This window comes from Bos mutus, chromosome 14 (assembly GCF_027580195.1).
Source record: "Bos mutus isolate GX-2022 chromosome 14, NWIPB_WYAK_1.1, whole genome shotgun sequence".
Lineage (NCBI taxonomy): Eukaryota > Metazoa > Chordata > Mammalia > Artiodactyla > Bovidae > Bos > Bos mutus.
The window spans coordinates 19736371-19763159 of NC_091630.1; the positions used below are offsets into that span (position 1 = coordinate 19736371).

The 26789-nt window shown below is 41.5% G+C and overlaps 1 protein-coding gene across 2 annotated transcripts in view; it reads right to left on the reverse strand.

Annotated features, from left to right (window-relative positions):
• NCALD (neurocalcin delta) overlaps positions 1-26789 on the reverse strand; it is a 466586-nt gene that overhangs the window by 399452 nt on the left and 40345 nt on the right. The gene's annotated exons all lie outside the window — the stretch shown is intronic.

Here is a 26789-nt window from a genome sequence, read left to right on the forward strand (position 1 = left end):
AAGTCTGACACTGTTTCCACTGTTTCCCCATCTATTTCCCATTAAGTGATGGGACCGGATGCCATGATCTTAGTTTTCTGAATGTTGAGCTTTAAGCCAACTTTTCACTCTCCACTTTCACCTTCATCAAGAGGCTTTTTAGTTCCTCTTCACTTTCTGCCATAAGGGTGGTGTCATCTGCATATCTGAGGTTATTGATATTTCTCCTGGCAGTCTTGATTCCAGCTTGTGTTTCTTCCAGTCCAGCGTTTCTCATGATGTACTCTGCATATAAGTTAAATAAACAGGGTGACAATATACAGCCTTGACGTACTCCTTTTCCTATTTGGAACCAGTCTGTTGTTCCATGTCCACTTCTAACTGTTGCTTCCTGACCTGCATACAAATTTCTCAAAAGGCAGATCAGGTGGTCTGGTATTCCCAACTCTTTCAGAATTTTCCACAGTTTATTGTGATCCACACAGTCAAAGGCTTTGGCATAGTCAATAAAACAGAAATAGATGTTTTTCTGGAACTCTCTTGCTTTTTCCATGATCCAGCAGATGTTGGCAATTTGATCTCTGGTTCCTCTGCCTTTTCTAAAACCAGCTTGAACATCTGGAAGTTCACGGTTCACATATTGCTGAAGCCTGGCTTGGAGAATTTTCAGCATTACTTTACTAGCGTGTGAGATGAGTGCAATTGTGCGGTAGTTTGAGCATTCTTTGGCATTGCCTTTCTTTGGGATTGGAATGAAAACTGACCTTTTCCAGTCCTGTGGCCACTGCTGAGTTTTCCAAATTTGCTGGCATATTGAGTGCAGCACTTTCACAGCATCATCTTTCAGGATTTGAAATAGCTCAACTGGAATTCCATCACCTCCACTAGCCTTTTTCATAGTGATGCTTTCCAAGGCCCACTTGAATTCACATTCCACCTGGGAAGCCCCATGTAAACGCTGAAGAGAACCAAATATATTTTTCTAATAGTTGAAAAATTCAACTATTTGAAAAAAATCACCCCACATTCATATTAATCCAAATTTACAAGGGTATGCATTCTTTTATTTTTCTTTTTTCTACTATTTCTATCATTCTTATCTTTTTCAAGTTGATCCATATTTATTCAACAGCAAGAATATAGTTAGTTCATTCATATGCTAGTTCTTTATCGACGTGTGAGCCTAATCAGATACTAAAATGTCAACCAGTATGGAGACGATCACAGAGCAGTCCGTGCGGCATCAACTCAAAACTGCCTTAAACATTTTATCAACCTACTGCTTAAATCTCTAACAGCATCTTCGCTGCTTGCAAAGAAACAATAGAATTAGCTCCTTAGAAACAAATATCACACAATGGAAGAAACATCCTTTTCCAGCCACATGGACAACGGAATGCAAGAAAGAAATGGCTACTGCAACCAAAATGCAAAGATGGGCAGCAAAGTCCTATCAGTGTTCTTCCTCCGGCCCTTGGAGTCATCTCACGTCCCAGGCTGCCACTTCACCATCCTATGAATCTTCAGAATGGGCAAAAGCCACCGCGTACTGGGAAAAGACCACCGCCCACTCACAGGAACTCTCATCCTCACTCCTTAGGCTCACTCACAAACTCCAAGTGCATACTAGCAACCTAAAAATAACATTGCTCCTGGAATTTAAAGGCTCAAAACTGAAAATTTCCCAGGCTTCACTCCAGTAATATTGAAAATGCAGATTTTTTTTCCTACACCAACAGAAGCCTGGGGAATTGGGACTGAAGGCAATGAAGTCCAGGAATCCATCTGCTCCGTGATATCCTGGGGAGAAGCAGTCACTGCTATTTTAGAAGTCTCAAAATGCTTAGCAAGAGTCATATAACACGAACATAACCTCTGAGAAGCATCCTAGAAATGGGAACCACAAACCAGGCAGGATGACTTCAGACTACCTGCAGTAACCCTTACAAATCAAGACGTACCAACTCACAAAAGTGGGTTTTAACAAACATCCTTTTTCTTGCTGGTGGTTGTTTACTGATTATACAGAATAGTAAATTATAGCTTTAATTTCATTATTTTCCCCATTGTCATTTGAATAGTCAACCAAAATTCTCTTAAAGTACCATGTCTTTGCCTCAAAGAATCTTGCCTCAAGTAGCTTACAGTTTAGTGGGGGAAGAAAAAAAAAAAAACGTACAAAAATTTTGCAGTAGGGCAAGAAATTTTTAAAAATAAAAGACATAAATATTAGAAAGGAAAACTTATTTATTAGCAGATGACATAATTATGTTCCTAGAAAACCCAAAGGAACGTTTTTACAAACAACTATAACAATTAGCATGTGAATTGAGATAAGTTACAAAATTAGAATACAAAATCCATTTGCATTTCTATATTCTAGAAATCAACAATCAGAAGATAAAATTTTTAAAGTAATACCATTTACAATGGCATAAAAAAATCAGACACGCAAGAATAAATTTAACAAAATACGTGTAAGAATTATACACTGAAAAAATAACTGAGATGAAAGAAGACCTAAGCAAGTGCATTGCTAAGATATCAACTATCCCAAACTGACCTACAGGTTCCGTAGAGTCCCAGTCAAAATCCTAGCAGGCAGTTTTTTTGTTTTGTTTTGTTTTGTTTTGTTTCAGAAACTGACAAGCTTATTCTGAAATTTATATGGGAATTCAAAGGATCCAAAATAGTTAAGACAATTGAGAAAAACAATGTTGGAGGGCTTAAACTTCCAGACTTTAAGACATATTATAAAACTACTGTAATGAAGACACTGGGCAAAAACTTAAACAGGCACTTTACAAGAGATGACATCCAAATAAACAAAAAGTATAGGAAAATGCGGGGTTCCCTGGTGGTTCAGATGGTAAAGAATCCTCCTACAATGCAGGAGACCTGAGTTCGATCCCTGGGTTAGGAAGATCCCCTGGAGAAGGGAATGGCAACCCACTCCGGTATTCTTGCCTGGAGAATCCAATGAACAGAGGAGCCTGGGGGGCTCCATGGGGTTGCAAAGAGTCAGACACGACTAAGCAACAAAGCACACAAGCAAGCTCATGTGTTCAATATCATTATTCATGGTGGAATTAAACCACAAGCTTTATTAAAATCACAACTAGATACTTCTACAGATACAATACAATGGAAAAGATGTATAGCATCAAAAGATGATGAGGATGTATATCAACTCATATATTTCTAGTAAAAATATAGAATCAAATAATCCCTTTGGAAAACTGTTTGGTGATTTCTTGTAATGTTAAACATATACATACCCTACGATCCAGCAATCCATTCCTCAGTATACATGCATGAGAAAAAGGAATTTGTTTAAGAATATTTATAGTATCTTTATTTATAATTGTGAAAAACTGGAAACAACCCAAGTTTGCCAACAGGGGAATGTATAAACAAACTGTTATACAATGGAATTCTACACAGCAATAAAACAAAAAGGAAAATTGATAGACACAATAGCATGGATGAAATTCAAAAGCAATATCTTGAGCAAAAGTAGCCAGACACAAAAGTGTACATAGTATATGATGCCACTAATTAGAAGCCCAAGGACATTAACATTAATCTATGATGACTGAAACCAGAGCAGATTACCTTTGGTAGCTGGTAGTAGTCATTAACTGGGAAAGACCATAAGGGAACTTACTGTGGTGGTGGAAATGTTCTGTCTTCATCTGAGTGGTTGCTGCCAGGAATATGCATGTGTAAAAATTCACTACATTGTACAACTAAGATTTTTTTCATTTACTCTATATAAATGATCTCTCAATAGGAAAGAAAATATAGAAACAACCAGATGGTAGGAGGATAAAAAGTTCCAGAAAAGATGTGCATGTAAAAGGATATTAGACATGAAATTTCTGAGGTTGTAGTGAAGAACGGGGGTAGAGGCACTATATTTAAAAGGACCCTCGAAAGAAGGAAAAAAGTTTGAACCTAAGGAAATGTAGAGTGAAGGTGAGAGAAGGAAGAGAAGATTGCAAGAGAGAAAACACTAGCATTGCGAAGGTCTGAATATTCGTGTTCTCTCCAAATTCATATGCTGAAGTCCTAATCCCCATGATGAGGATTGAGAGGTGAGGCCTTTGGAAGATGCTAAGATCATGAGGGTGAAGCCTAATGAATGGGATCAGTGTCCTTAAGAAAGAGACTCCAGACAGCTATTTTACCCCTTCCACCGTGCGAGTACACAGTGAGAAGGCACCATCTATGAGGAAGTAAGTCCTTTACCAGACACAAATCTGCTGGTGCCATGATCTTGGACTCCAGCCTCCAGAACCGTGGAAAGGGAATGCCTGTTGTTTTATGAGCCGCCTAGTTTACCGTGTCTCTTTATAGCAGCCCAGGCACACTAAGACACGCTAAATGAGAATCGGAACCAAGGTAGATACATCAGGAACACAGAAGGTGTAAAGAGTATTACAGAGCCAGTGTACCTGATTTGCCAGCTCATAAAATACAAAGGAGCTCAGGAGAAAGGTCACAGCTAAAGATGATTCAGGGGTGAGTCATTCTTAGAGGACTGACACGTATAGCTAGTTAATAAAGATCTGTTGGATGAATGGATGGACAGATGGAAGATGGATGCATAGAAGGAGACTGAAGCAGATTGTCAAAAGAAATAGATCAGATTTAACTATATAAGATTATTGGTATTTGGCCATTTTTAAACCTTCTAAAAATTGTCGTTTCATATGGCTCAGTCTTAACAGACAAATAAAAATGAGGGTTAAGAACAGCTTTGGGGAACATTCCTTTATTTAGGGAGAGGAAGAAAAGCCAGAGAAAGAGCAGACAGGGGAAAACAAAAAATAATAGTGATGATGATGATGATGATAAGCTCTAGGCACCTGGGGAAATGCGTTGCCTTCCCTGGTGGCTCAAATGGTAAAGCATCTGTCTGCAATGCGGGAGACCTGGGTTCGATCCCTGGGTCAGGAATATTCTCCTGGAGAAGGAAATGGCAACCCACTCCAGTACTCTTGCCTGGAAAATTCCACGACAGAGGAGCTTGGTAGGCTACAGTCCACGGGATTATAAAGAGTCAGATATGACTGAGCAACTTCACACACAAAAAAAATTATCTAATTAAAACCTCTTGCCTAAGGATATGAACCGACAATTTGCAAAAGAAACACAAAACCAGAATGCATATAAAAAGTATTCATCATCACAACAATCAGAGAAACGAGCATAAAACCAAAAGATACCATCCCAAAGACTTTTTTTTATAATAGTAAATATTTCTGGCAAAGGTTTAGGAAAACATTCTCACACATTTCTTTAAAAAATATAAATTCAGGACTCCATTGGAGGTACAGAGGTAAGAATTTGCCTGCCAGTGCAGGAGACACGGGTTTATTCCCTGGTCCTCAAGGATTCCACATGTCATGGGGAAACTAAGTGCCAAAATTACTGAGCCTGCCCCCAGAGTCCTCAAGCTGCAACTGCTGAAGCCCAGGCGCCTAGAGTCTGTGCTCCACGACAAGAGAAGCCACGGCGATGAGGTGCCCGTGCATCACAACTGAAGAGCAGCCCTCGCCCTCCACGACTAGCGAAAGCCTGCACACGGTAGCAAAGACGTAGTGCAACCAAAAATAAAATATTTAATTAATTAAATATACATGTATAAATTCATAAAGATTTTCTAGAGAGCAACGAATGCATAGGCACAAAATTCTTTACATTTGTCATGTGTCGTGGTAACTCAATTTCTTTGAGTTTATTATGTGCATAGTAAAAAATGCATATACAAATACATGTTTAAGGACGTTTAGCACCTTATTTATAATATAAAACATATTAAAATAACCTAAATGTTCAATAATAGAGAATTTTAGAATGTTACACAGTTATTTTTAAAAGTAACTACTTTAGGGACTTCCCTGGTGATCTAATGGTTAAGAATCCACCTACCAATGTAGGGAACACAGGTCCGATCTGTCCAGGAAGACCCCACATGCCCCGGAGCAACTAAGTCTGTGTGCCACACAACTGAACCCACACTCTAGAGCCTGCGACCCACATGCTGCAACTTCTGAAGTTTTCGTACCGTAGAGCCCATTCTCTGTGACAAGAGAAGCCGCTGCAATGAGAAGCCTATGCAATGCAATGAAAAATAGCCCCCACTCACTGCAACTACAGAAAAGCCCATGCACAGGAAGGAAGACACAGAGAAGCTAAAGTAAATAATAAATAAAAGAATTTTTTTTAAGTAACCATTTTTTAGGGATATTTAACAATATGTAAGAAACAGCAAAGTACATCATGAGAAACGCTGGGCTGGAGGAAGCACAAGCTGGAATCAAGATTGCTGGGAAAAATATCAATAACCTCAGATATGCAGATGACACCACCCTTATGGCAGAAAGTGAAGAGGAACTAAAAAGCTTCTTGATGAAAGTGAAAAAGGAGAGTGAAAAAAGTTGGCTTAAACCTCAACATTCAGAAAACGAAGATCATGGCATCTGGTCCCATCACTTCATGGCAAATAGATGGGGAAACAGTGGAAACAGTGTCAGACTTTATTTTTGGGGGCTCCAAAATCACTGCAGATGGTGACTGCAGTCATGAAATTAAAAGATGCTTACTCCTTGGAAGGAAAGTTATGACCAACCTAGATAGCATATTCAAAAGCAGAGACGTTACTTTGCCAACAAAGGTCCGTCTAGTCAAGGCTATGGTTTTTCCAGTGGTCATGTATGGATGAGAGAGCTGAACTGTGAAGAAAGCTGAGCACTAAAGAACTGATGCTTTTGAACTGTCGTGGTGGAGAAGACTCTTGAGAGTCCCTTGGACTGCAAGGAGATCCAATCGGTCCATTCTAAAGGACATCAGTCCTGGGTGTTAATTGGAAGGACTGATGCTAAAGCTGAAACTCCAGTACTTTGGCCACCTCATGTGAAGAGTTGATTCATTGGAAAAGACTCTGATGCTGGGAGGGATTGGGGCAGGAGGAGAAGGGGATGACAGAGGATGAGATGGCTGGATGGCATCACCGACTCGATGGACGAGTTTGAGTGAACTCCAGGAGCTGGTGATGGACAGGAAGGCCTGGCGTGCTGCAATTCATGGGGTCGCAAAGAGTCGGACATGACTGAGCGACTGAACTGAACTGAACTGAACTGAATAAAGCACATCATATAACTAATCTTCAAAATAACGTATTGAAGTTGTCCCCTTTTACAGATGAGGAAATGGAAATATATATATATATATATATTTATATGTATATATATATTCAACAAGGAGAATATCTGAAAGAAAATACAAAATCCCTACATAGTAAGATAACTGCGAATTTAACAGTAAATTTTTTTTTTTTCATTTTCTTTTTACCAACAGCATGGATCACCTAATTTCAAAGCAAACTAAACATTATTTGGGGCTTCCCCCTTGGCTCAACAAGTAAGAATCTGCCTGCAATGCAGGAGACACAGGAGACGTGGGTTCAGTCCCTAGGTCGGAAAGACCCCCGGAGGAGGAAAAGGCAACCCACTTCAGCATTCTCGTCTGAAAAATGCCATGGACAGAGGAGCCTGGCTGGCTACAGTTCACAGGGTTGCAAAGAGTCGGATACAACTGAATGATTAAACAAAACATAATTTAAGTTGCTAAAAAATTTAAATTGCCCTTAAATTGTCTGGCAGCATACAAAACAGTCCAAAGGGTGTCCATGCATGCCACAGGCACATCTCTTTAAAGAAATGCACATAGATGGGTTTACCGTAAAGCTAAAGAAGCTGCAGCTTCAGGAGCCTTTCTGAGGGCACAGGGCCTTTCTTATATTCTAGGTAGGTTCCTAACAGTGTACCTACATTGTCATTTATTTGTTTGTTTAATTTTGCTTAAATAAGTTATTTCAACAGCAACTGGTTAAAACCATTATCTCAACCACAATTTCTCCTTCATCATACTCTGTCTCACTTTAGGTGGCATTGGAAGTGCCCTGGACATTTTGGGGTCTGGATAAAAGGAAGTTGCCTTAGGATACATTTGGTTTGGGGCATCACAGGATGTATTAATAAGGTTTATGATCATTTCCAGGTATAGTTAAGGTATTGCTGGCTGTCCCATGGTAGATGTGGTTTTCAGGAATATTCCCACCATTCCCTGCGCTGACTCATCCATTGTCAACTAATGAAAAGGCGAGGCCAAAAGATGTGAACACATCTTAGGACCCTAGGAACCTCACGGTGCCCAGCACTGGAAGTATGTAGGCTGGAGGAGAAGCAAGTTTTGAAACATACAGAGCCAGAAGCTGCTGCTGCTGCTGCTGCTGTTAAATCACTTTAGTCGTGTCCGACTCTGTGTGACCCCATAGATGGCAGCCCACCAGGCTCCTCCATCCCTGGGATTCTCCAGGCAAGAACACTGGAGTGGGTTGCCATTTCCTTCTCCAATGCATGAAAGTGAAAAGTGAAAGTGAAGTCGCTCAGTCGTGTTCAACTCTTCGCGACCCCATGGTCTGTAGCCTACCAGGCTCCTCCGTCATGGGATTTTCCAGGCTAGAATACTGGAGTGGGGTGCCATTTCCTACTCCCAAGCCATAAGCTAGTCTGTAGAAAAAAATCTTGCCATCACCAGAGATGTAACAGAAATGTCAGTGCCCACTGACACCTGCCCTCATTTTTCAGCACTCCCCGGGCCTCTAGCAGCACTAAGGCAGAGGAAAAGCAAGTGGACAGATTCTAGTGGAGGAAACGGCACCAGAAATACAGCCTAGTGTCCACTCTAAGACACTAGATTCTGGTCGTAATCTGTGAAGTTCTCCCTGTCTTTAACTGTTACCTCCGAAGTTCCTGCCCTTGGTGTAACAACTCATTCTGAACCCCTAAGAGTCTGGCCTGACTTCCTGTTTGTTACCCTTACTTCCTTTGAGATCTTAATCCTTGTGCCCCGAAGCCAGACTGGTGACCTGTATGCTTCCTCATTGGTCTCTGGGTCTCAGGAATTAAGCTCCACAGTCTCCTGACCGAACTTGAATCAACAACTGTCAAGTCAGTTCCACAGGAAATCCTCAATCTCTTACTATGGGCATATTGACTCACACAAAATATTTATGATTTATGGGAATACAGATGTATGCATAACTCTTTCTACAAAGAATGTGAAGAAGTTATAAATAAATGCATAAGCTAGAATGTCTTTTAACCAATTATAGGCATTTCAGTTATGGTTACATTTAGCTGTGAACCTGTGACTACTGCTGCTCCACGTTCCTTATGCGTGGATTTCTTCTGCTATTCATAAGATGGCTACCATACCTCTCGCCATCAACTGCGTTCCAGACAAAAGGAGAGAGGAAAGTGAAGTCACAGCACCACAGGCTTCTACTTAACCTCTTTCTGCTCAGAACCGAGTCCCATGGCCACCTTTAGGGATGAGGAATTGAGTTTTTAACAGCATCCACTGCTGCCCTGTGCAAAATCAGGTTCTGCTCGTAAGAAAGAAAGGGGACACGTAAATAGGCAGCTAGTAGCAAGTACCACACCCAGGAAGTACAAACCATGGAGATGTTACCAGGCCTGTATGGTTCAAAAAGTTGGTTTTATGTGCTTATGAATATTTATATAATATTCTATGTTTATGGGCTTTCCTGGTGGCTCAGTGGTAAAGAATCTGCCTGCCAATGCAGGAGACATAGCTTCGATCCCTAGCCTGGGAAGATTCCACATACCACAGAGCAACTCACCCCGTGCACCACTACTGAGCCTGTGCTCCGGAGCCCAGGAGCCGCAGCTACTGACGCCCGGGCACCCTAGAGCCCGTGATCCGCAACAAGAGAGGCCACTGCAATGAGAGGCCGTGTATCACAACCTTAAAGTAACCCCCACTCGCACAACTAGAGAAAAACCTGTGCAGTAACAAAGCCCAGCACAATAAAAAATAAATTTTTTTTTAATTGAGTTAAAAAAAAAACATGCTGTCTCAGTTTGTCATGGCTTTACTCCCAAGGAGCAAGCGTCTTTTCATTTCATGGCTGCAGGCACCGTCCAAAGTGATTTTGGAACCCAAGAAAATAAAATCTGTTGCTGCTTCCACTTATTCCCGACCTATTTGTCATGAAGTGATGGGACTGGATGTCATGCTGTCTCTCTAGGCATGTCTCTCTAACGCTGCTGTGCACATAACTGTAATTCCATGCAGTAAATGGCTTGCCTTCCCTTTTCAAGGATGCACACTGTAAGCTGTTTTTCTAATGGTGATGGTGGATTTGTACAATCATCTACACTTTTCGCTCTGCTGTATCTGTGACCCATTTATGATGCGGCCGATACTCACATTCGCACAACCTGCTGGCCAGGATGGAGAATTCAGAGAATGGAGAGAAGCAATGTTAAACCAACTTTCCCAAACACCCACCTCCTTAGAGGACCCCTCTGAAATCATGTTGACTCTTTTAACCAACTTCTGCTCACAGCATTCCCGAACCTGCTCTCCATCCCTTCCCTGTCTCTTTTCTGAGGGGAACCTGGAATGACTTAGCACTATTTGAGTGAAAGATTTATTCTGACAGAACCTGAATTATGTTGGGAGAATCATCTCACCGCTGCCTGAAGAAGTGCTGACTACAGCGGCAGCCTCAACCTATGGCTCCTCCACAGGGTACAAGTTACTTGGGGTTATGGACACTTGGTTGTGTTCCTAGAAGTGGACATGAAAAGGAATTTTAAAGGTGGACCAAGAAAGTAGAGAAGACAAAAAAATGAGAAGAAATCCAGATGCTAGTGGTACCAAGGACCTCTAAGAGCCTTTGGAAAGTAAAAAACAGAACTAGTAAAAAGTCTGTAAAAGGGAGATAAATTAAAAGAAAGCTATGATGAGAGAGACAAGTAATATTGTAAGAGTCTGTCTACGAAACGTCAATTAGACTTTAGGCAGGTTTTAGAATCTCCAGCCCGTCCTTTCTTCTTTCCTCTTTCCCTGCACTAGCTTCAGGAGACATCTGTTTCATGCACACCAACAGCACTGAATCTAGAGCAGAGACTGCAAAGCTACCAGCTACCTGCTGTTTGTTCCTTTTCTAACCTTCACAATGCTCCTGGGAAGTGAGCTGGACAAAGCGGATATTCTGCACAACCATAATACACACAAACATAATACCATTTTATAGGGAAAGAAACTGAGACCCAGAAGTATACGTGTCTTTCCCATGACTTTTCCAGTCCCTAGCAAAGTCACAGTTTGAAGATAGGATGGATTAACTCTTCTTCTCATGAAACATGATCCCTATTCCCAGAACATGGAACCCACTCTTTTGAAGACAGTCACAGCATGAAAGCCTTCACTTTCCAAAAAAAGGAAGAACAGAAACAATTCTGCCACCCAGGATGCAATTTTCATTAAATTAGGAGGATTTAAAGCTACAACCGTGCATTTCTTTGAAAGGTTACAGGTGTAACAGCTGTGCTGTGTGCTTAGTTGTTCTGTCGTGTCAGACTCTTTTCGACCCCATGAACTGTATAGCCCACCATGCTCCTCTATCCATGGGATTCTCCAAGCAAGCATATTGGAGTGGGTTGCCATGCCCTCCTTTAGGGGATCTTCCCAACCCAGGGATTGAACCCAGGTCTGCTGCATTGCAGGTGGATTCTTTACCGTCTGAGCCACCAGGAAAGCCTAAGAATACTGGAGTGGGGAGCATATCCCTTCCCCAGGGATCTTTCTGACCCAGGGATCAAATTGGGGTCTCCTGCACTGTGCAGGCAGATTTTTACCAGCTGAATTACTATAACAGCAATGGGCCCTATCTACAGAAACAACAGTTGCTGTTTTAATAGTCCTTTTCTCACGCATCTCTTACAGCTAATCACTTGACAGCTTTAAATGAATATTAACTGCAATGCATAATTAATAAATTGGATTACTTTCTCTTTGCACATCCAAACATACAAAGCAATCTGCCAGCAATTAAGGAAATCCCATCATGCCACGGGGCGTTAAATCAAAGTTAAATAAGTGAAAAATTGAGACACAAAGATAATGGCAAATTTGCCCAAATATTACAAAGCACAGCCAGCGAAGTGCCACAGCAATGAGGCAGGAATACTGCATCTTCTGCCTCCGATTATTCACGTCTTGTCAAATAATAGGAAAGACCTGCTTGCAAACACATAGCCATTTCATTGCATTTCTCAAACCTTTCGAATAAAAATAGATCCTTGGTGCCACCCACCATCTTTTTAAAAAAAAATAATCCACCCCCAAAACATCCATCTCTCTTCCAATCAGTGACTTCACATGAAAGGTTCATGGTGTGGTGTGCTCCAGCAGCCAGCAGTGTTTGCTATTTTGACTTTTCGCTTAAGAGCTCCATTATTCTGAACAACCCAATACCTTTATTTAAACTACCCCCAACTGGCCTTTATAGCCTAATACTAGGTTCATCTTGACAGCCTCCTATAAGCATTCAAGACCGGCCTGCTGAAGTATCCAAAAACAATCTACTATGTCACATGGCAGGCTTTCAGAGAGCACGAAGGCAGCAGGTAAGCATGCTTCACTGAGGATTGTAAGGGTTGGCTCCTGAGCATATCATTGTTTTTTTCCTGTCGGAGCTTGCTCATGGAACTTCAGGGGACCTCAACCCCAATGGATTAATATGTTCTTGTCAAAGGCTCAACAGGGAAGGGAATTTAGCAGGTGTTCCCACTAATCAAAGGGAATACCTCGGGATCATTTTACTTGGAAGGAAAGCTCTCAGACAAAAGCATGGGCTCCAGGGAGCCTTTGGGGGACACTGAAAGTCTGTGGCCATTCTGCACAGCGGGTGTGAAGGGCTTGGGGCTCCCCCAGAAACTGCAGTCACACAGAGAAGTCAGTACTGGTGCAGGTTTATACCTAATCAATGGTTCTCAAATTACACACTGCCAGTGGGGTATGACGGAGAAGGCGATGGCACCCCATTCCAGTACTCTTGCCTGGAAAATCCCATGGATGGAGGAGCCTGGTGGGCTGCAGTCCATGGGGTCGCTAAGAGTCAGACACGACTGAGTGACTTCACTTTGACTTTTCACTTTCATGCATTGGAGAAGGAAATGGCAACCCACTCCAGTGTTCTTGCCTGGAGAATCCCGGGACAGGGGAGCCTGGTGGACTGCCGTCTATGGGGTTGCACAGAGTCGGACACGACTGAAACAACTTAGCAGCAGCAGCAGCAGTGGGGTATGAAGGACCTTTGCTGAGCCTAGGTCTTCAGCCCACTCACTAGGCATTATGGCAAAGCTTCTAAGAGCATATAGACTTTAAGGGTTTGAGATATGGGACAAGTTTTGATATTAGAGAGGGTTTGGGTTTTTTTTTCTTTTTGTTTGTTGTTGTCCCCCCTCCCCCACCCAAGTTTGGTGTCAAGCTACCTGTATCATAGTTACCTGTGTTGTGATGGTGGTTTAGTCATTAAGTCATGTCCGACTCTTGGAACCCCATGAACTATAGCCTACCAGGCTCCTCCGTCCAGGGAATACTCCAGGCAAGAATACTGGAGTGTGTTGTCATTTCCTTCTCCAGGGGATCTTCCCAATCCAGGGATAGAACCCAGGTCTCCTGCATTGCAGGCCATCTTCTGCATTACAGGTGGATTCTTTACCGACTGAGCCCCCAGGGAAGCCCTATAATTACCTGTGGTATTTATTAAATATTCTGATTCATGGGCTCCTTTCCTTATGTTCTGAATCTAAATCTGGGGGGCTCTTGTCTGCATTTTATGCACACTCCCCAAATTTGAGAACTGCTCCGTGAAAGAGAAGCAATAAATAGGGCTTCTTTATTACCCCTTCTCTTGGTGGTTCATCCCTTATTGTCAAAAAAAGAACAGATAAAAAAGATAAAATATTGAACTGAAAAAGAGATAGAATGTTGTTTTCACAATGTTAGAAAATGTACTGTTTAAAGGGTCAATAAATCACAGAAATACAATATGACCAGGCTAAACCAGCTCTGTTTAGAATTCAAATGCATTAGCACATTATTTTTGAGGTTAAGTCTCTAATGAGTCATTTGGTTTTCACTAACCCAACAAAGCCCTTTTCATATAGAAAACTGTTCTTTAATATTATTAATATCAGACTGATGAAAAGAGGAGTACCCTGCGGCACAAACAGTCCCTGGGCTTAAAAATAGTTTAGCCCATTCATGCCTATTATGGATTTCATGTTGAGGAGCTTTCAGATAACAGGAAGGTAAAAACCTATTGGTTTTCCACACAAGCATGCTCTCTCGGCTCTCTGAATCCACACTCCTTTTCCATTATTTCTCCTGTTGACTCAGTCAGTCGGCCAGCTAAAGTTCTGTACCCGTACTTTTAACTAGACATCATGCTGATATTTGAAGACCACCTCCTTTTCATCATTAGAAGAAAAACATTAAGAACCTGTTGTGGCCTGAGTGTTATATCTCCCCAAAAGTCATACACTGAAGCCCTAATCCCCAGTGTAATGGTATTAGGAGGTACAGCCTTTGGGAGGTAACTAGGTTTAGACCTAGTCATGAGGGTAGAGCCCCTGTGGTGGGATTAATGCCCTATAAGAAGAAAAAGAGAGAATTCTCTCTCCTCATCCATACACCAGGCACACACAGAGAAGAGGCCATGTGAGCACATGGCAAGATGGCAGCCACGGTAGCCAGAAGAGGCCCTCACCAGACACTGAATCTGCCAGCACTTTGATCTTGGACTTCTCAGCCTCCAGAACACTGAGAAATAAATGCATATTGTTTAAGTCACCCAATATATGGCATTCTGTTATAGTAGCCCCCAGCTAACTAACAGAAATCATTTGAACATAAACAAAACGATTGCTTTAACATAACAATTTAAAAAACTGAAACACTCAGCTGTAAGCCCTTTACCAGGCCTTATAGAAACACTCAGCTGGGCATGGCTAGCGCTTTCTCCAACACTAAGCCTCATGGAAACCACCAGTTGCTGGACAAATCCTAGAGGCAACAATTTAGTCTATGGATGGGAACATGACCTAGTGGTGGCTAGCAGTCACTGAATATGTGTTGTATTTAAATTGCCTTCCTAAATGTAACTTCAAAACCCAAAACTCCCACCACAATAAGAAAATTCCTTATTACCACACACATGATGTCATCACAAAATATTGCCAATGAATCATCAAATGCATTCAAAAGAAAGTGTGAAGATGATGGTGACAATGATAATGACGATGACTGTGACACCTTCTCTTGGTGCTTAGTATTTTCAAATAATAGCTCTGTAGATGGGCAGTTATTTGAGAAGCAAAGCTCTCTTTGGAGATATGGTGGACACAAGTTCTCTGTCCTTACCAGAAATTGATGAAAATTAAAAGACCCCTTCAAACTGCAGCTTCTCCCCAAATCCTTGTCCAACTAACACAGATATGGAGCACCCCTCCCCTTCCCACCTCTCATTCCAAAGGGTCTAAATATGCAGCCTCCATTAAAGCCCCACAAAGAAAACGTATCCCTAGGTGTTGTTTAACATTTAAAATTATTATTCCTCGGTCACTGCAGGAATCATTGCCTTTATGTTAGAGGCATCAGTAAAGAAATTAACAACTTTTAAAAAAAATAAAAGGAAAGGAGTTTTCAAGATACCATATGGTCGAATGAAGTTCAGAAGACTTTCTGGCGATAAGAAAGTGAGTGCTCCCTCCCAGCACAGTGCATCTGTAATGGAGCTGCACATTCATGGGAGCTTTTGGCCTGCCTCTCAATCCCTGGCTGAGGCCATTCCCTCTATGGCTCTCATTCAAATCATTCTCCAGTCCATAGGAGAAGAATACAATAGAGACCTCAATAGAAAACCAAGAATTACTCCTGAGATATGAACATCTCCTCTCCCTTCTTCCAAAAGGACAAGAGAAAAGTCAATGTATTCCACTGCTTCTGTTTATTAACAATGACTTTTTCTCTTTTGGTGCATAAGGAACAAAAAGAAAAAAAAAAAAACTTCAGGGGACAACACTCATAAAAGAGAAATACCACCTGAGTGTCTCCCCCACTGATGAGTTGATAAAGTCTGACTCAATCCCAAAATGGCAACAGCCCCACAACTTTAACACAGAAGTTGTCTAACGAAACACATTCACGCCAAGAATAAGGGCTTCACAGGTGGCACCCAGGCGGTAAAGAATCCACCTGTCAATGCAGGAGATGCAAGTGACACGGTTCAATCCCTGGGACGAGAAGATGCCCTGGAGGAGGAAATGGTGACCCACTCCAGTATGCTTGCCTGAGAAATCCTGTGCACAGACAAGCCTGGTGGGCTACGATCGATCCATGGGGTCACAAAGAGTCAGACACAACTGAGCGACTGAGAACACACAAGCCAAGAAGACACTTTCCTTTAATTGAAATAACGCATGAATAGCAGACCAGTATTTCAAGTTGACTCAGCATGATTTGGGCTTATCTTTTGCAATAAACAAGCCATTCTGGAGGTCTTTATAACCTTCCCATAACTGGTCACAGATGGCTGCACTCATGAGTATAAAAGGAAGATGCAGTGCCTCTAGATGGGGACAGCTATCCTTTCCCATGCGGCAGCTTAGAGTCCAACTGCGTGACCCAATACAAGGCTAAAGACTCCTTTATTCTTTTTATCTTTATTAGACTCATATCTTTAATCAAGCTATCATTTGCATATTATTTTAAAAGGTCAGATCAAACTATAAAGCTAAGAGGAAAGGAGAGCAGCTTGTTACCCCACCCCATCCACTTCTCAGTCCCATTCCCCACAAGTAACCACTCCCAACCCTTTTTAACTCTTTCCTATGATCATAATCTCCATATTTTTATATTAACTTCTTCATTGTTATTTCTTGTTTCCTTTTTCTATGTGGACATTATCGACAATTTCCTACTATCAAAGATTAGAATTTAAGAGATACATGACCTCCTCCCATTTCTCTACCCCACCATTATCTTCATATAATAATGTCACTCTTTTGATTAAAGCAATACAGTATTCACATTGTTATATTATCAACCCCAACTGCCTAGGTTCAGATTCTGCCTCCAACAGATACTAGCTATGTAAACTTATGTATCACTTTCCATATTTGCAAAATAAAAATAGTATTAATACCCACTTCATGGGGTTGCTGTGAGGGTTAAATAAGTAAATATGTATGAACACTAAAAACAATGCCTATTACAAAACCGGTGCTCTCTAAATGCACAATCAGAATAGATTTTCTTTCTTGTCCTTCCCCTTTCCTTTGTTTTCCCCTCATTTTTCATTTATTTAATTTTCTATGTAACTGTCACCAGTGTATCCTGAAAACTCCCACAAAACTAAAATTTCTCTCATTGGAGGTTTTACATTATGTAGTACTTGTCTGCTTTCCTTAAAAAATATCCCTCTTTAGCATTGAAATATACATATTACCATATGCAAAATACATAGCCAGTGGGAGTTTGCTGTATGGCACAGAAGCCAGTCTCTGTGACAACGTAGAGGGGTGGGAAGGGAAGGGAATTGGGAGTGGGGGTACAGTAGGGAGAGGACACATGTTCTCTATGGCCAATTCATGTTGGTGTATGGCAAAGACAATCAGAATACTGCAAATTAATTATCCTACAATTAGAAATAATTTTTTTTAATTGAAATGGAAAAAATAATCCTTGGAGTGCTCCATTCTCCTGCTACAGTCTGCCCAAACACTGAGGGCCTGATGCACACTTTAAGTCAGGCATAACCTTCTTCTTTCACTCTGTGTCTCTGGCACAATCCCATGTCCCAGGTCTTTCTTCCTCTTAATCTATATTTCTTTTTGATGGATCCCATCCCTCCCATATTGCTAAGACAAGGTATGCATGTGTGTGTGCTCAGTTGCTCAGTCATGTCCGACTCTGTGCGACCCCATGGACCGTAGCCCTCCAGACTCCTCTGTCTAGGGAATTCTCCAGGCAAGAATACTAGTGTGTGTTGCCATTTCCTCCTCCAGGGGACCTTCCCCACCCAGGGATCAAACCTGTGCCTCTTTCGTCTCCTGCACTGGCAAGCAGGTTCTTTACCACTGAGCCCCCTGGGAGGTCCAAGACAGGGTATTTGGAGGCAAACTGCTTCAGTCAGGTAAGTTTAAGCCTGTCTTCATTCTACCTTTATCTGTGCCCGAAGGTCCACAGAACATGGACTGCTAAATGGACATCACTTTCCCTCAAAATGTTGAAGGCAATGCTCTATCAGCTTCTAACTTGCAGCATTTCTGTTAAAAAGCCTCGTGCCCCTCATAACTGATTTCTTGTTCTCTCTGATAGCTCATAAGATTTTCTGGGACTTCTCTGATGGTACAGTGGGTGGGAGTCCACCTGCCAGTGCAGGGGACACAGGTTCAATCCCTGGTCTGGGAGACTTCCACATGGCGTGGAGCAACTAAAGTCCATATATCACAGCTACTTGAGCCCATGTGCTCTCGGGCCTGCAAGCCACAACTTCTGATGGCCTGTGCACCTAGAGCCGGTGCTCTGCAACAAGAGAAGCCACTGCAATGAGAAGCTGCACACCGCAACACAGAGTAGCCCCCAATTGTGGCAACTAGATAAAGCCTGTGTGCAACAATAAAGACCCAGCACAACCAAAAATAGTAAATACATAAATTGGTTTTAGATTTTATAGATTTCTAAAATCTAAAATAGGTTTCTAAAATCTGTTTTAGAAAATAGATTTTCTGCTCTTGCTGGTTTATGGTTTTCATCTCTAGTACTGGCTAGCCAGCAGACCCTTTATTCTGGAAACGCATACCCTTTGGGGACATTTTCTCATATTTTTTCTCTTCTGGTTTCCTTCCTTACTTGCTCTTTTTAGAATCCCTATTAGCTGGATGTTGACCCCCTGGGTTTTCCTCCATTGCTCTCTTTATTCCCCCATCTCTTGGTCTTTCTGTTCCACTTGCTAAGCCTTCTTCAACTGTACTTTCCAACACTTCATTTTTATTTCCACTCTCATATTTTAACTTTCCAATAACTTATTTTGTTTTCTCAATATACCTCTCTTGTTAATAGCATACTGTTCTAGCTTAAGAAGTGCAACAGCATCTCTTATCTGTCTAGAAGTACTATAATCAAGTTATTTTTGTTTACTTCTGTTTCTTGTGTTCTCTATTTTTCTCCTTTTTTCCCCCCTCCATTTTTCTCACCATTTTTCATTATGAGACTGTCCTCAACTATCCGGAGACTTGTGGCTCTCTGTTTGCATTTAAGACAGTCTCAAAAAAATGAATAAAAAGTTCTTGGAGAGTGGGTGGAACTCACAGTGGGTGATTGGCAGAGACCTGGAACACTGGGAGATTTACAGATGTTGATATCCTTATCCTTGCTGGTCAACTTCCTAATAGAAATAGTCTCCCATCTCCTAAACTGCCTGTGTTGGGTGGGAAGGCAGGGACTCTCATCCTCGATTTGCACTTAACTCAGAATTTGTCAAAGTGTTAGTGGTAGTCTCTCAGTCATGTCTGACTCTTCGCAACACCATGGATTGCAGCCCACCAGGCTCAGCACTATTGACATTTTGGGTCAGATGGTCCTTTGTTGTGTGACTACCCTGAGTACTGTGGAATATTTAGCAGAAGCTACCCACTAGACGCCAGGAACAAACTCCTGCCAAGCTGTGACAACGGCAAGTATTGCCAAGTATCTGTTGACTTGTCCCACAGTCTGGGAGCTCCCCAGTTCATCCTCTCTAGGCAGTAAACTCCCATCTGCAGAGAGCAGAGGAAGGGTACCTGCCTGGCCTCTAGCCTAGAGGGAGGGATTCCATTTTCAGCTAATCCTCCCATCAGCCCCACCTTCAGAGGAATCTAGCACCACCAGTATCTGAGCCTGTCTGGGGTTTTGTGGTACAAATCAGCCTTCTTATTGTTGGCTGTAGGTTTTAACCAAGCAGGAAAAAACTAAAACCCAAGGCAGTTACTCATCCATCTGCTTTCCATACCTCAAAATTTTGTTGGTCTCTTTTGTATTCAGTCATTGCCCTCCCCATTCTCTTTGTCCTTATTTGGAAATGCTGTTTAATCCTTTTTCTGACATTTAGTGATGTGAAACATGAGGGAGAGTCCAAAACAAATGCTGCATTTGGGTACCATGCTTAATCTGAAACCTCCCAATTCAGTTCTCAAATTCTGGTAAATGAAGAAAGCTAACAAATCTCAAAGGCAAGGAAAACATCACCTAAGCATCTCTCATCTCATTGTACAGGAACCTACACATCTTTGATGTACATTTCATTAAAATACCAGAGTTTAGGATTAGAAAAAATACATTCAATCATGAATATTTACTAAGATCAAGCCAGGACAAAATCTCACCCCAACTCAGGTCTGGTGAAGCCTGGGTTAATTTGAATTTGAACAAACCTCTAGAACAGAATCCTGTGACTACCAATAAATTTAATACAAACATTTTCTCTTCCATGTTAATGTTTTCTACCTGGAGCAAGTATCTCAGAAAGACTCAGCTGGACCATTATCAGCCCTCAAAAGTCAAATGGCTCTTAGAACTAGTCAATTTGTATACTTCTTTCCATATCTGGAGAAGGAAGTGGCAACCCACTCCAGTAGTCTTGCCTGGAAAATCCCATGGATGGAGGAGCCTGGTGCAGGCTACTGTCCATGGGGTCGCAAAGAGTTAGACACGACTGAGTGACTTCACTGCACTTCACTTCACTTCCATATCTATAATTTCCATCATTCTGGATCAAACCACCATTATCTCTTATCTAGGCCCCAGTCTGGTCTCTCTGCCACTATTCAATCCAGTCTGGCTCATTCTCCATCAGAGTAATCTTTACAAAGAGCAAAAGGGATCGTTTCACAAGCCCCCAGTCTCCACCCTTACCTTAAAACTCAGTGGCTTCTCATTGCTCTTGGAAGGCAGAGTGAAATCCTTAGCATGCCTAACAGCCCCAGTGGCTGGTCCTTGCTCACCTCGTAATTTGCTTCCTCTTGCTTCTTGTGGTCCAGCCACACTAACTAGCCTTTTTCCCATGGTCCTTCCACCACTGGCCTTCATCTGTACTATTCCTTCTTTCCGGAATGCTTGGAATTCCTGGAATGTTATTTACCCACATACCCCCTTCAACTAGGTGTTTCCTATTCATCCATCAAATTGCAACTCATCTATGGAGTCAGGAGCCTTCCCTATCCCTATGACCAAGAGAGATTTTCTTATTGTATCTAAGACACATCATTCTTTTTCATCACAAATTTTTCTTATCTTTATGGGACTCTTTGATTCACTGCATTGTAACTCGGAGAGAAGGGACTGAGACTACCTGATTCATTGCTCCATCCTCAAGCTTCAAAACTTGCCAGATATTTAGGAAACACACAAACTTACACACAAACACACAATCTGTTGCATAAATGAATGGCTTCATTAATTCCCACAAGTTAAAGAACTGTCCTAGGTACTCCAGGTACTCTGTAGTTTTTTAAGTGACTCTTTTTATTGTGATTGATAATTTTGGTTGAGTAGTAGGAAATGCATTTTAATCATGAAGGGGATGAGCAAATGAGTTGAGGGAGTTGAGTCAGAGATTGTTAGCTGCCAAAATGTCAATTCTCTCCTATCTATATCCCTGAGTGACAAAGTACACAACTAAAAATACTTGCATTTCAGAGGAAGGAATACTTCCAAACCCATTCTATGAGGCCATTATCACTCTGATAACAAAACCAGACAAAGATACCACAAAAAAGGAAAACCAAAATTTGAGAAGATACATGCACCACAATGTTCATTGTAGCCTATTTATAATTGCTAAGACAAGGAGACAACCTAAATGTGTATTGACAGCTGAATGGATACAGAAGATGTTGCTGTTAGCTGCTAAGTCATGTCCTACTCTTAGTGACCCCATGGACTGCAGCACACCAGGCTTCCCTGTCCTCCACTATCTCCCAGAGTTTGCTCAAGTTCATGTCCACTAAATTGGTGATACAATTCAACCATCTCATTCTCTGCCACCCTCTTCTTTTGCCTTTAATCTTTCCCAGCATCAGGGTCTTTTCCAGTGAGTCTGGTCATTGAATCAGGTGGTCAAAATATCAAAGCTTCAGTTTTAGCATATGTTCACATATGTATATATGTTATACACACACACACACACACACACACAATGGAATATCACTCAGCCATAACAAAGAATGGAATAATGCCATTTGCAGCAACATGGTGGACCCAGATTTGCCAACTATGTGAAGTAAATCAGACAAAGATAAATATCATGTGATATAATTTATATGTGGAATCTAAAAAAAAAATAAAAAGGTACAAACGAACTTATTTGCAAAACAGAAACAAACTCACAGATATAGAAAACAATCTATGGTTACCAAAGGCCACATGTGGAGAGAAGGGACAAATTAGGAAACTGAGAGTAATATATACACACTGTACTGTGCTGTGCTTACTTGTGACCGACTCTTTGTGACCCCATGGACTGGGGCCCACCAGGCTCCTCTGTCCATGGGATTCTCCAGGTAAGAATACTGGAGTGGGTTGCCATGCCCTCCTCCACGGGATCTTCCCAACCCAGGGATCGAACCCAGGTCCACCTCATTGCAGGCAGATTCTTTACCATCTGAGCCACCAGGGAAGCCCAAGAATACTGGAGATGGGTAGCCTATCCCTTCTCCAGGGAATCTTTCCAACCCAGAAATCAAACCTGGTCTCCTGCATTGCAGGCAGATTTTTTACCAACTGAGCTACAAAGGAAGCCCTAATATATACACACTACTATATAATAAATAGATAACCATCAGAGACCTACTATATAGCACAGGGAAATGTACTCAATATTTTGTAATAACCTATAGGAGAGAAGAATCTAAAAAAAAAAAAAAAAAAATATATATATATATATATATATGCTGTATACTTGAAAATAACAAAATATTGTAAAAATTGTAAACTCCTTCAATAAATAAATAAATTTAAGAATAAATAAACAAAAATGCTTGCATTTCTCCAGCCTCCCTTACATTATAGATAAGTGTGACTAGTGAGATTTACAAAACAGAACAGAAGGTAAAATTTTGCATAAGAATACTTAAAAGGGCTGGCTCAGGGGGGAAGCATGGCCATTTGCCTTTTGCTTCTTTTCTCTACTTTTCTAACTAGAGGATGAATGTGATGGCTCCAGTTCCAGTAGACATCTTGGACTATAAGATTATCTGTGCCTTTCTTTCTTCCAGGTTTATTGAGATATAATTGACATATAGCACTGTATAAGTTTTAGAGTATACAAAGTGATGATTTCTATATACATATATATTGTGAAATGACTCCCACAATAAAGATCATTAACACTTCCATCACCCCATACATTTACCATTCTTAGTGTGTATTGTGAAACTGTTTAAGGTCTACTCTCTTGGCAAACTTTCAAGTGTACTGTTAACTAAATTCACCATGCAGTATTAGATCCTCAGAGCTTATATTCATCTCATAACTGGAAGCTTATGCTCTTTGACAACATTGAAATTAAAAGGCACTTGCTCCTTGGAAGAAAAGCTATGACCAACCTAGACAGCATATTAAAAAGCAGAGACATTACTTTGCCAACAAAGGTCCATCTAGTCAAGGCTACGGTTTTTCCAGCAGTCATGCATGGATGTGAGAGTTGGACTATAAAGAAAGCTGAGTGCCGAAGAATTGATGCTTTTGAACTGTGGTGTTGGAGAAGACTCTTGAGAGTCCCTTGGACTGCAAGGAGATCAAACCAGTCCATCCTCAAGGAGATCAGTCCTGAATATTCACTGGAAGGATTGATGCTGAAACTCCAGTACTTTGGCCACCTGATGTGAAGAGCTGATTCATTGGAAAAGACCCTGATGCTGGGAAAGATTGAAGGCAGGAGGAGAAGGTGATGACAGAGGATGAGATGGTTGGATGGCATCACTGGCTCTATGGACACCAACTCGATGAGTCTGAACAAGCTCTGGGAGTTGGTGATGGATGGGAAGCCTGGTGTGCTGCAGTCCATGGAGTTGCAAAAGAGTCAGACATGGCTGAGCGACTGAACTGAACTGAAAGAAGGACAATACCAAAGAATGTTCAAACTACTGCACGATTGCTCTCATTTCACATGCCAGCAAGATTATGCTCAAAATCCTTCAAGCTAGGCTTCAGCTGTACATGTACTGAGAACTTCCAGATGTACAAGCTGGTTTAGAAAAAGCAGAGGAACCAGTGATCAAATTGCCAACATTCACTGAATCATGGAGAAAGCAAGGGAATTCCAGAAAAACATCTACTTTTGCATCATGAACTTCTAAAGCCTTTGACTGTGTGAATCACAACAAACTGTGGAAAATTCTTAAAGAGCTGGGAACACCAGACCACCTTATCTGTCTCCTAAGAAAACTGTATGGGAGTCAAGAAGCAACAGTTAGAACTGTACATGAAACAACAGACTTGTTCAAAATTGAGAAAGGAATACAACAGGGCTGTATATTGTCACCCTGCTTATTTAACTTATATGCAGAGAACATCATGTGAAATGCCAGGTTGTATGAATCACAAGGTGGAATCAAGATTGCTGGGAGAAATATCAACAACCTCAGATATGCAGATGACACCACCCTTATGGCAGAAAGCAAAGAGGAACTAAAGAGCCTCTCTTGATGAGAGTTAAAGAGGAGGGTGAAAACACTGGCTTGAAACTCAACATTCAAAAACTAACATCATGGCAACCAGTCCCGTCACTTCACAGCAAATAGAAGGGGAAAAAAATGGAAGCAATGAAAATTTTCTTTTCCTGGGCTCCAAAATCACTGTGGACAGTGACTATAGTCATGAAATTAAAAGACATCTGCTTCTTGGAAGGAAAGCTATGACAAACCTAGACAGTGTATTCAAAAGCAGAAACATCACTTTGCCAACAAAGATCCAAACAATCAAAGCTATGGTTTCTCCAGAAGTTCTTGCTGCAGAATCCATGGACAGGAGAACCTGGCGGGCTACCATCCATAGGGTCACATACAACTTAAATAACTGAGCACGCATGCACACGGCCACTGTGAAAAACAGCATGAAGGTTCCTCATAATATTTTATATATATATATATATATATATGGAGAAGGCAATGGCACCCCACCCAGTACTCTCGCCTAGAAAATCCCATGGACGGAGGAGCCTGGTAGGCTGCAGTCCATGGTGTCTCAAGAGTCAGACATGACTGAGCGACTTCACTTTCACTTTTCACTTTCATGCATTGGAGAAGGAAATGGCAACCCACTCCAGTGTTCTTGCCTGCAGAATCCCAGGGACAGGGGAGCCTGGTGGGCTGCCGTCTATGGGGTCGCACAGAGTCCGACATGACTGAAGCGACTTAGCAGCAGCGGCAGCATATATATATATATATATTCTTTCTTGTATATGTGTATAAATATATCACATCTTCTTTATTCATTCATCTGTTGACATTTAGGTTGTTTCCATGTCTTGTTTATTGTAAATAATGCTTCATTGAATAAGAAAGTGCTGGTATCGTTTTGAAATAGTGAATTTATTTCCTCTAGATATATACCCATAAACAGAATTGCTGGATCATAGAATAGTTTTGTTTTTAATCTTTTGAGGCACCTCCATACTGTTTTTCACAGTAGCCATGTGCATGCATACTCAGTTGCTGAAGTCGTGAGTGACCCTGTGGATTGTAGCCCACCAGGTTCCTCTGTCCATGGATTCTGCAGCAAGAATACTGGAGTGGGTTGCCATGTCATCCTCCAGGGGATCTTCCCGACCCAGGGATTGAACCCACATCTGTGTCTCCTGCATTGCAGGTGGATCCTTTATCCACTGAGCCACCTGGGAAACAGTGGCTGTACCAATTTACATTTCCACCAACAGTGTATAAGAGTTCCCTCTTCTCCACACTTTCACTAGGACTTATCTATCTTGTGCCTTTTTGATGGCAACCATTCTAATTGGTGTGAGGTGATATCTCACTGTGGTTTTAACATGTATTCTCTTGATTAGTGATGTTGAGCATATTTTTTATGTACCTGTTGGTCATTTGTATATCTTTTTTGAAAAAATGTCTACTCAGTCCCTTTGCCCATTTTTAATCAGATTGAGTTTTTGCTGTTGAGCTTTATGAGTTCTATATATATTCTGAATATTATCTCCTTACCAGATATATAATTTGTAAATATTTTCTCCCATAAGAGCCTATGGGAACAAAAACAATGTGCATTAATGATGGAAGAGAAAACTGGAACAGTCCTGAATTCCATGGACCAAGATGCATTCACACCTTCCCTAGACTATTTCCAGGTATTTTTTATAAGAAATAAATAATAAATCCTTATACTTTTGAGCCACTGAAGTCAGCTCTGTTCCCAGAAGCCAAACACAATTCCTGTCTGATGTGATATTTAATAAAAATCAACAAATTCTGCCCCCCAAGAACCTCACAGATTACTGAGGATATGATAGATGGGCCCAGAGCCAGAGGGCTTTCCTGGTGCTCAGAATCCACCTGCAATGCGGGAGACCTGGGTTAGATCCCTGGGTTGGGAAGAACCCCCAGAGGAGGGCATGGCAACCCACTCCTGGAGATTCTTACCTGGAGAATCCCCATGGACAGAGGAGCCTGGCGGGCTACAGTCCATGGGGTTGCAAAGAGCTGAACATGACTAAGCAACTAAGCACACAGAGCCAGAAGAAATCATCAGGGTTAATCAACTCCAACCTAGTCCCTAAGCCAGTTGTTTCAAGTGAGCCAGGGTATCTGATTATTCATAAAGTTGCCAGTGATGGACATTCCACCAGCCCCTTCATGATGAAAAGCAAT